At 30.7% G+C, this 11,481-nt stretch overlaps 1 protein-coding gene and 1 pseudogene across 7 annotated transcripts in view; both read left to right on the forward strand.

The window, feature by feature from the left end:
* Nucleotides 1-11,481, forward strand: part of LOC145194091 (rho GTPase-activating protein 24-like) — a 206,743-nt gene that overhangs the window by 80,389 nt on the left and 114,873 nt on the right. The window lies entirely within an intron of this gene.
* LOC149891914 (uncharacterized) lies at nucleotides 8,239-11,321 on the forward strand (annotated as a pseudogene). The gene is made up of 3 exons (XR_016449856.1): nucleotides 8,239-8,948; nucleotides 9,166-9,352; nucleotides 9,576-11,321. The product of XR_016449856.1 is annotated as an uncharacterized LOC149891914 (transcript).

Raw genomic sequence — 11,481 nt, forward strand, 5'->3', positions numbered from 1 at the left:
CTTTGATGTGGTAGGAGTTGTGTTATTCACCAGATCTTGCGGTGTTATCGCTTTGCCAGGTGTGATCTTTTTCCCTCTGGTGCGATTTGTTTTATTTATTAACTTTGTGGGAGCAGCAGTTAAGAACTGAAAATTTCAGTCATTTTCCAACTTTGGGTGAGCTGAATCCTGGAAACACAGCAAAATTTGTTACCTGTATTGCTGAATTGAAAACAAGATTTTCAAAAAGGTTTTCAGATGTTAAGAATCATGCAGACCAAATCCAATTGTTCACAGTGCCATTCTCTGCTGATATTGAAACTGTACCAGATAAATTCCAAATTTGTGTGAAAGTGTTTTTTCTCGAATGAAATTTGCAAAATCCAAAACAAGATCTGTACTGACAGATACTAACTTGCAGAATACATTAAGAATCGTAACCAGTCAGTTGCCTATTGATATTAAAAATATTGTGAAAAAAAGGCAGGTTCGTGATTACCAATAAACTATAACTTGTATTATACCTCATAGCCTTGTGACCAGCATATGTTGTTAGCTAGTAAATATGTGTGTTTGACTCTTATTCCTTTGCAAATCAATATTTTTAGATAAAATATTTTTAAAAAACTATATTAATAAAAATCTCCGGCCCCATTTAACAGTTGAAAAGCTAACTTTGGCCCTTATCAAAAAAGTTGTGGCCACCCTTGCAATAGACTGCTATAATCATATACTAAATGCATCGGCACTGCTATTTCTACAGTTTTTTCTAACTTCTTTTTATATTAAAAAAAAAAAAGTAAAACTTTAGGGCAAAAAAATAAAAACACAAACGTTAATAATTAACATCCTTTAAGTTATGGAATCACTTCATTGAAATTTTCAGTTTTCACTATGTTGTTTTAGTTATTATCTTATAGAAATTTGATAGAAAAGTCTGTTTAAACTTACTGGTTTAAAAGTACTTTATTTTCATCTGTCAATTATTCTAAGAGGATACAACATGGATTCTTTTTATTTAATCGATTTGGTTGACTAAGACATTTTTAGAAAGATCATTTATAGATAAAAGCATCAGGTTTTTGAACAAAAATACAAACATTAATGTGCTTTTTATTCTCGGTAACATTACTAAAAACAATAAGCTTGAGGTTCAGTGTTTTCAATTGATCTACGAATCAATGCACTAATGTCCAACAATAAAATATTTCAAAAAGCGAAGCATCTGCAATATTTGATTTAAATTAATTTTTTTAGATGATACGATATATTAAGTACCACACTTAAGATGACACCTTATATAAAAGAACACTTATCAGTTGTAACAAAAACTGTATTTTAGATCATTGTACTGGTCAGTGTAAATTCATAAAAAATTTCTAAACCTGTTTCACATTGAAGATTTTAGCACATGAAAAATGGCTCAGCAAATACAGAATGGATCTTTTTTTCAACGAGTTGTGGTAAATCACCGTGTGATGGAATTAGAGGAACAGTTAAGAGGTTCACGACCAGAGCTAGAACAAAAAGACCGAGCCATTCTAAAATAGTAACAGCACCTTTTTCCAATATTTCCTTAAAAATTTCAAAAAAATAATTGTTGAACAGGGGTCTGGGAGATTGGAAACACTTATTACTTCTTTAGAAAAAGTAAAATTCGATTTCAGCGGAAAAGTTTAGATAAGACTTTTAGATTCAGTTTTATGATTTTTTGGCATATCTATACAACTTTTAGTAGATTGATCTTATCGTTAAGGTTGGTAATTAGACCAGAGATGCTTTATTTAACTGTTTGTATTCATATGGGCTAACAGCATCCTTTATGTGGATATAAGAAAAGAATTTTTAATTGCTTATGAAAATCTTCCAAAAAATGTAAATCTTTCAAATTTTTAAAAACTTAAAATTTTTAAAAATTCTTTGTACAAAAACTTTTTTATGATTAATAGGTTTTATTGATTTTTATTTATTTTTTATGTTTTTGAGCATATATTAATTATATTCTTATATATCAAAATGAAACTTAACATGGAAAGAAAGCATTTTGGAGGTATAGAATATATTACCAACTGCGATACCAATGTTCTAATATCGCTCCATTAGAAAAATTTGCTTTCAAGTTATTAATGACTTTACAGGTTTTTTTTGGGAGTTGATTTCTTTGTGCTGAAAGCTGTTTATTACAATTCCTTACCTATGTGGATGTTTTAAAAAGGCATACATAAAAATACCTATTAGTTTTAAAATTATTCACATGCCAAAATAGTATTATATTCTGTGTGAAATATGTAAATATTAGGTCAGGGAATATTTCAAAAATAATTAGACATCAAGTTCCAAACACGTTAGGAGAAGATTTTTTAAATAGAATTGAACTGCATGTTACAATATGTATTAGTAAAGTTTTAAAAGAATATGCTTAAGTTAAAAAACCCTTTTATCACTAATCGATGTACACGATGACATACACTTTAGAGAACTCAAGAGAATTCAGCTCTTCCATTTTTCTAATCATCAGGTGTTAAAAAATCAAGAAAAACTAAAAACCATCATCATCATAGATCTGTAGATAAAGCATCTATTATCTTCCTCTGAAATATGTGAGCAAATTCGTTATTGATGTGAACAGAGCTTTTATAAAAATCGGTGTCATCACTATCTTTGCTCATATTGTTGATACCCAAACTTCCTGTTGTCGTTTCAGCAGCTCGTCTGATTGAACATTTTAATACATTCGCTGCTGAGCCATTTTCACTTCACTTAATAGTCTAAGAGTATATATCGTAGTCGGCAGCGAACGCATCAATTCAGTATTGCGAAGTAAGATGCATAAATCTTATTTATTTTTTACTTGTTGCACGGCTTGTGCAGAACGCATTTAAAACCACCACCGCACAGTGACTCAGAATGATCAAAAAACGGTAAAGACTTGATAAAATTTGATAAAAATTGTAAATAAACATATTATATGTGAAAATGATAGTTTTTTTGGGTCAAAGAATTCAAATTTGTAAACAAAATTATTTTTTACGCGCACCTTTGACGCGTATATTGCGTGCATACATGTTCACGCGCTCGTAAGGTTTGGCTGCACGCGTAAAAAATAATTTTAATTAAAATTTTAAAATTTTTAAGCCAATACACAACATTTTGGTTCATTACTTTACATGATGTTTGCATGCTTCTGGCAGAAATACCATCATTTATTTCACCTGCTACTATTGGTATTTTTATACCATCTATATAAACATAGCTTTAGCAATATTAATTTTTAGAGCTGAAATCAGAGAAAAATATATATTTTTTAGGATATTACTTAACTTTTTCCACTGAAACATCGTGCAAGAAAGGGATAAATATGTGTCTAAGGGCAAGGTTTTTAAAAAAATAGAACATGATGTTCAACATCTAGTTCTTTTATTTTTTCTCTTTTACTTCGCTTTCCTAAGACCACTCATTGTGTATGGAACCAAAGTGGTTTCTTTTATTGGTCAAAAGATTTTCTTGAACCCATTGATATTCTTTTTCTATAAATGAATCGTAATTTCTACCTCATTGTTTTAGTTTTTTCTTCACTTTTGAAATAAGTGTAGCTAAAGTAGCCTTTACTATATTTATGTTCTCTTTGCTAATTTCTTCAATTTTATTTGATTTCGTTAAGTAAATCTTTCCATAATCCTAATTCATCCACTCCTAATTCACGTACAATCGGGATAAGATCTAATCTTTTTATTGTTATTGTTTTTAAGAATTACCATTTTAATAAAATCATTAACATATATCAGAAACATTTTGAGTACTTTATATAACTTTCACTTTAAACAGTGTAACATTTTATGTTATTTTTTCTTTGAAAATTATCACATTAAGTTTCCTACAATATTTAAGTAAATGTTACTTATATAATACAGGAAATACCAAAGTTGTTAAGGAGAATTTGTTTTGATATAATAAACTACAGTTAAAAAATAGCGGAAAACAAGGTTTTTATGGGTTTATTGATATTTGTGTTTCTTTAATAACTCCCTATGCCGCAGGTGACCGCAGCAATCCCTTTATATCCTATAAAAGTGAAAGTGTTAACTGAAAAAAAAAAAATCTCCTTGGACATCGATGGAACATTTTTTTAGCTGATATTTAAAACAAAAAAGTATGCATATATTCTATATTATTTTAGAAAATTCATTTTGAACGAAAAAATCAGATTGCAATTTTTTTTTCAATATATTTGAAATATGTAAAGTTAAAAGATTAGCGTAAAAGTAAATAAAGATTTTTATTTTGATTAAAAAGTCTCCATTTTCACTAAATAAAAATCTCTCATTTTTCAGATTTCTTTGAAAATAATATGAAAATTTTTAACTTTTTTTAATCATTAAAAATAAAATGTAAATTTTATGAAAAAACTGTTTTTACTTTTCAAATAAATAATCATTGTAGTTTATTGTTATCAAAAAAAGGGCACTATATTTACAAAAATTACGATATTTCTTATCATTACGATAGTAATGATAAAGATATTACTATCTACTATTATATTACATATATTATTATATAATATTACATAAATATTATTATGATATTACTTTCTACTATAATATTACATATTTCTTATCATTACGATAGTAGTTGTAAATCATTAAAAACTTTTCTGTCGCCTCACAGTGAAGCGAAATGGTCAAAAAGCGTCAAAAAATCAAAATTTTGTAAATTAATAAACGTTTTTTATCAAGTTATTGTTCCAATTCTCTGACTAGGATAGTACCCATGAGAGAACCAAAATATATTTTTTTCTTATCATTTGATATTTTTTCTAATAAGTTGTAAAAAAAAATTAATGAAAATGATGTATTAAAAAAATTCCACTTATGGCCACTTTTTGAGCTTTTCGCTTCATAGTGCGCCTCCAAGAATTTAAATTTAATGATTTGACTAGGCTGAGTTTAGTCAATTTTCGAACTTTTTAGATTTTAAATTCTGCTGTATTTATAAAAAAAAATCTGACTTTCTTATTCGATTGTTAAGTTCATAACAGTTATAACTGTTATCTGTTAGATATAACCGGCCGGGTTGCGTAAAAAAAAAAATTTATTCAAAGTTTACTATATTTTTTTGATCGGTGAAAATACTGTAATTTTAGTTTGATTTCTTCGTGTACAATTTTCAGGCAATAATAAAACCTAGAACTTTGAAACAGGTTTGAAAATGTTTAATAAGAAGAAAAAAGAAAAAAACTTCATTTTATTGTGTTTAAGTTTAGTTAAAATGTGCGACATTCTTATTCCAGGTTGGACAAGTTCAATCTTTAATCTAGCCTATACATCACATTCGCACTATGCATCACATTCGCACATCAGTTTGCATTAAAACCAGTTTGTTGTTATGCTAGTGCGCATTTACGACGTTCGCGTTTGCGACTGTTCTCATTTAATAAATTTGTTTGTAAGGTGAAAAGTTAAAAGATCAGAACATAATACTTAAAATAGTTAAATTAGGTTGTGGCAAGGCGATACTTATTACAGGCCTTCCCGTCGCGAATCCGTATTTTTGAACTGGGGGCGGACAATGTTACGGAAAGTTTAGTCTTAAAATTTCGATTTGAGAGCAGTTGATAGTCACAAAATGGTTAAAAAGTGCTGTATTCCTGGATGTAGAGGAAACTATGACACTAAAAATAAAGTACGAGTTTATAGGCTCGAATGAAGAAGAACGAAATCGTTGGATAAATTCAATTCCAAGAAGTAATTTTCCAAATAAGCCAGATACTGTTGTCTGTTAAAGACATTTTCCAGAAAATTTTCTTAAAAGCTCGTGTCAATGAGAAAGATAGACCAATCGAACCTCCTTCAATTTTTCCTAATATTCCATCAAGTGTTATACTAACTCAACCTTTAAAACCAAGGTCCACTACTAAAGTGATGTCTTCTATCAGAAATGAAAAGTGTGATGAGTTGTCACTATTTAAAAAGTGATTTTTTTACGTTCATTTCTTTATGTGAAGATATTAAAAATCATAAATTTGTTTGTCCTGTAACAACCTTTGTTATAAATGAAGTTTTGCACATCCAATCAAATTCCTTTTATGTTAACTGCATAGCTATGTTTGCTGTTCATATCTCAAGCAATTTTAAATTTGAAAGTTTTCATGCTGGTGTTGATTGCTTTATTTCTTCATTATCTAAAAACCATATTACCACTCTTGATTGGTCAAAAGTGGAAGAAAAAATTCTCTATCTGAACAACATTGAAGTTGATCATCAAAGATTGATATTACAAGATCATACTGCATCTATGAATGCATCAGAAGTAGGTAAAAAAATTTATAATATAGAAACAATCATCAGATTGTATTCTTATTTTTCAACATCTCCAAGTCTACACAATCAGTTAAGAAAAGATTTTAAACTTCCAAGTGTAAAAACACTGACAAAAATTACATCTAGGACGAAGAATGTTTCAGATATTAATTTTATCAGCACTGTATTTTCAAATATAGAAGAGAATCAGAGGAATTGTATAATATTGGTAGATGAGGTTTATGTAAAGTCTCTTCTTCTCTACCATGGTGGTTCTCTATTTGGAAAAGCTGAAAATAATCCTAAGTTGTTAGCAAATACTGTTTTGGGTATCATGGTTAAATGTTTAAAAGGTGGATGATCTTTTTTGGATGCTTTTTTGTTTTAGCAAGTATACTATGTTCAGAAATCAATCCATCAGAAATAACTGGATAGCAGAAAAAAAAAAGGAATTGCATTTTGAAAAAAATCAAAATATGACTGCTAAATGGAGTGACCTTAAATGTTTATTTGATTTTGAAAAAGATCAGCTAATTAAATTATCTAGACTAAATTTTGTAGCTATACATTCAAAACCCATTGAAAGACAAAATGTATCACACTGTTTAAAAGTGTTTTGTGATGAAACTATAGCTGCTTTCAAAACTTATTCAAGAGTTATTTCGGAAGAAGTAGACATAAATTTGCAATATTTACTTGATTTTGGAGATATGAGTGGTAAACAAGGGTGTAGAATAAAATCCCTAACTAGAGATACAGGTACTTCAATTTGGCATACTTGTTATGGGTTAGTAGAGATGTGTAAACATTTGTTAAAAAACAATTTCATTTATGTTATGTTAGGAGAGTTCTCAACAGATTATAATGAAAAAGCATTCAGTAAGTTTAGACAAGGTTCAGACAGAACATATTTTATAACTGTTTAAAATGTTGTTGAAAAATTAAACATTGAAAAAGCTAAACTGTTATTGGAATTAAAATTTGATGTTTCAGATTACACTACTGATATTGAGCATTTGTCAAAAATGTGGCTATTTTAGAAGTGAAGAATCTTATGATATAATTAATCAATTACCTGAACTAGAAGCATCTTTGCCACTGAGTACAAAAATGGCTCTGTTTTATATTGCAGGCTATGTTACAAGAAAAGATGATGTCAGTGAAAATGAATTGTTGACTGACACTGCATTTTATTTTCAGTTGTATGGAGACTACACAAAAACTATGGACAGAGGTGGATTGAGGGTACCTCTGGATTGCTGTGTTCAGTGGGTTTTTTTTTGTTACATTATTTTTGAAGTTGAGAAAAAAAGACATGCAGAAAGTCGTTGTGCAATATATCTATGATGATATCAGGTATTTATAACTTGAAAATGCTAAAGAAACATGGTGTTACATTGTCAAACATTTCTTAAAAATTATTATTTGTTTATTTCACCTAAGTCCTCTAAGGAACCTGCATTAAAGGTTTTAAAATTATCTGTAAAGCATTAAGAAATATTTTTATGTACATTTTTTATAACAATTTCTAATATTTGATGATTATTTTAATGGCTTTTTTCGCATTATTTAAAAGGTTGTTTATTTTTCTTTTGTGATTTCGTTTTTAAATAAAATTCATTTATGATTCTGAAAAATATTGTTTTTTAATTATTTTTTTTTTGTTTATTAAAATTTTATGATATTTGATAAACACTGCATTAGACATTTTGTGCATTGGAACAGTTCCTTTTAAATTTAATAAATTAACTGAAAATAAGGGGGCATCCATAAAGTACGTACGCAGGTATGGGGGGAGGGGGGGTCACCAAAAAACGTACAAATGCGTACCAGGGGAGGGGGAGTGTTCAAGACAGCGAGTACGTACGTGGTTTGACTATCTTTCTCAGGAATTATTTTTAAAACTTGGTCAGTATAAAAAGCAATAAACTCTTCGAATGTAAAAAATCTTTTTTTTAAATTACGCAACCTGGTTTATATCTTTTCAATTAAAACGTTACAACAAGTTAATTTTTTACTATTTTAAATTAATATTTTATTATTAACTTTTTATTAACAATGTACTACTTCAAATTATTATTAAAGTTTAAATGTATTTTTTCTGATTATAAAAAACAATTATTTTTAAAAACAACAATTTTAATGCTAATAGAGACCAACACCTTTCATTGCGAAATGTAACTGCAATTAATTTGAGTCGGGTTATCTTTTTACGTTCTTCGCTTTAACGACACTGAATCTTATCATTAAATCGTTTATTTCCAGATAAACAAAAACTTTTATCTTTCTAATCGAATAATTGAAAACGTTGCAACAAAAAAAAACTGCTTACTCCCAAGACGTCGTACGAATTTGTTGGGAACGAGAAAAAGTATCTTCAACTCCTTGAGTTATATAAGAAAGCATATTCAACACTTGAAAAACAAAAGCAGAATCAGCACGCACAGGAGTTGTGGAAAATAGTAAAATATGATCAGTCTTTGTATGAAAAAAAAGTAAACGAATTAAAAGTGAAAGCAAAAAAGTCAAAAGGATCAATCATGTCATTCTGGGGAAATGCTTTATCACCGCCTAGCAAAAAGAAAAAAGATATCCATCCAGGGTCGTCTTCGTCAAATAAAATACAAAGTTTTCCGAACGTAACTACGACAGAACCTGAAAGGATTGAACTTAGTAAGCCATTTTTTGTAATAATTTACAAACTTTTTCTCTCGTGATTTTCTATATATTAAATTCAACCGAATTGGTAATTAAACTACATTGTACGACTATATTGCAATTGCATAGTTTTATTCATCATAACTGGACAACTTGACCATTTTCTCTATATCCAACCTCTATAACTGTCAAGAATTTATAATAGTTTATTTTTGGGTATTTCCTAATTTAGATTTAACATCAAACGAGAAGGAAAGAGCAAATCCGACGCAAGTTAAAAGTCGGAAGAAAATCTCAGATCTTGAATCACAGCTTTCATCCTTGATAATCTTACGCGATTCTGGTTTGTCTACTGTAACGAGGAAACAATTAGACAATGTGAAAGAAAGCAAAAGAAGATAAAAAACAAACTTGGACAGGTAAATGTTAAGAGATATATCGAATAGAGCTAAGAAGCATAGACAGACGTCTTGGCCATAAAAACCAAACTTTTAAGCAGGCAGTAACTTTCAAAACTTTGTTTTTCAAATTGTCAATAAGAACTTCTAATTGAGGATTTACAAAGTTCGCAGAATCCAGGAAACCTTAAGTATAGAAGGTTTTATAACGGAATCAAAGATTTGTGTAATATTTTGTTTTCAGATTGATTCGTGAATCGGCACGACAAAGAAAACGGAGACAAAAACTTAAAGAGGGCATCGAAACAGTTTGTCAAAACAACCCTGAAGTATCAAGTGCTTTGAAACAGTTTATGCGAAACCATCCTGGACGACCACGGCTCGAAATTGATCAACCAGAACTTTTATCAACAATCATAAAAATTGTGCAAAGTTCATCAGCAGCAGATGAGCGTCGAAGAACAGAATGTTTTCGCAGTGTCTCCACTTTGGATGATCTTCAGAAAGAGCTGACGAAAATAGGCTTCAACTTGAGTAGAAGTAGTTTGTACCTTCGTCTTTTACCACGACGTGAAAACACCCATGAAGGAAAAAAGCATGTAAAAACAGTTCCTATGAAGCTACTACGTCCAGAAAATTCACTGCGAAAAAGAAATGATGATAGAATGTTTGCCAAATCTTTTATTGATGACATGTTTGAAGTTTGCAATTTGTTTGGACCAAAAGCTGTGCTTTTCATGTCCAATGATGTTAAAGCCAGGGTACCGTTGGCTCTTACTGCTGCAAACCTTCAAGCGCCGTTGCTGATGCATATGGAATACAAGGTCAAACTTATGGATCATGACTTTGTCGTTGGCCCACAGCACAAGTTAATCCCATCGGTGTGTGGCATATGCGAAGTTAACAATAATGGAAATGTATCCTACAGTGGAGACACTTTCATACGCATAAGAAGTGGGAAACACGATACATCGAATGCTTTTACACATGCTTTTGATGTTAGGGAGCTTTTTGAAACCAAGATGGTTAGACGTAAACCAATTATGTTAATGGAGACTGATGGAGCTCAAGATGAGGCACCACGCTTCCCTAAAACGTTAGCAACTGCTGTTGATCTCTTCCGCTTGCTGGATTTAGATGTCTTGCTTCACGGTGTGAATGCAGCTGGGCTTTCAGCCTTCAACCCCATTGAAAGAAGAATGGCACCTCTTTCTCGTGATTTGGCTGGAATAGTTCTTCCCCATGATTATTTTGGCGATCACTTTGATTCTTCTGGGAAGACAATCAACCAAGAACTGGAGGTAGAAAGTTTCCAAAAAGCGGCTGACGTTTTATCCCAAGTTTGGGAGAAAACCGTCATCGACGGTTACCTTGTTAATTGCCGGGCAGTACCAGTTGGAAAAGCATATAAACCGCCGAATCCTGATCCTGTTTGGGTAGAGAAACATTGCCAGCAATCGCGATACTTTCTACAAGTTGTGAAATGCCAGGACAAGTTATGTTGTTCATCGTTTGAAACAAATTGGCTGAATACCATCCCCCAACGTTTCATTCCATTTCCGACCATCTACGAGTACTGCGAGAATGGTTACAAAGCGATGGAACCGTCTCGATATTTTAAAAACATATCAAACTATTCAAACTTTGCACCTCTGACGCATAGGTTTTTGCTACAAGATATACCTACAAAAGGCTTAAAGTACAAAATTATACCATTTGATCTGTATTGTCCTTCTTTGGAAAAAAAGCTTTTAAACGGAATTTGCGACAAATGCAATAAATACTGGCCGAGCGAGGCAGCAATGAAACGACACAAGAAAGCACATAAAAAACAAAAAATAAAGATTGATATGGAGAGTGGTTTAAGTGAAAGTGAAGAAGTCAGTGAGGAGATTACTAATGAAAGATTAGAAGCAGAGTTCATGCCTGTTTTCCATAACATTTTCAATTTATTTAAGTCACCATTTGTGGAAATATAAATAGCTAAATTGATCTTTTTTGTATTTAATGATTTGAAAACTTTTTTTTTTGGGGTGGGTGGGGGGGGGAGGTCATACTTTTTTAATAAATAACGCGTACGAACGCAGAGGGGGAGGGGGTGTAAAAGCGTACAAGTGCGTACAAGGGGGGAGGGGGGTCCAAAAGCATTG

Source organism: Hydra viridissima, unplaced genomic scaffold, assembly GCF_058129835.1.
Source record: "Hydra viridissima isolate aposymbiotic clone 2 unplaced genomic scaffold, HvirCarnegie_v1 scaffold_2, whole genome shotgun sequence".
NCBI lineage: Eukaryota > Metazoa > Cnidaria > Hydrozoa > Anthoathecata > Hydridae > Hydra > Hydra viridissima.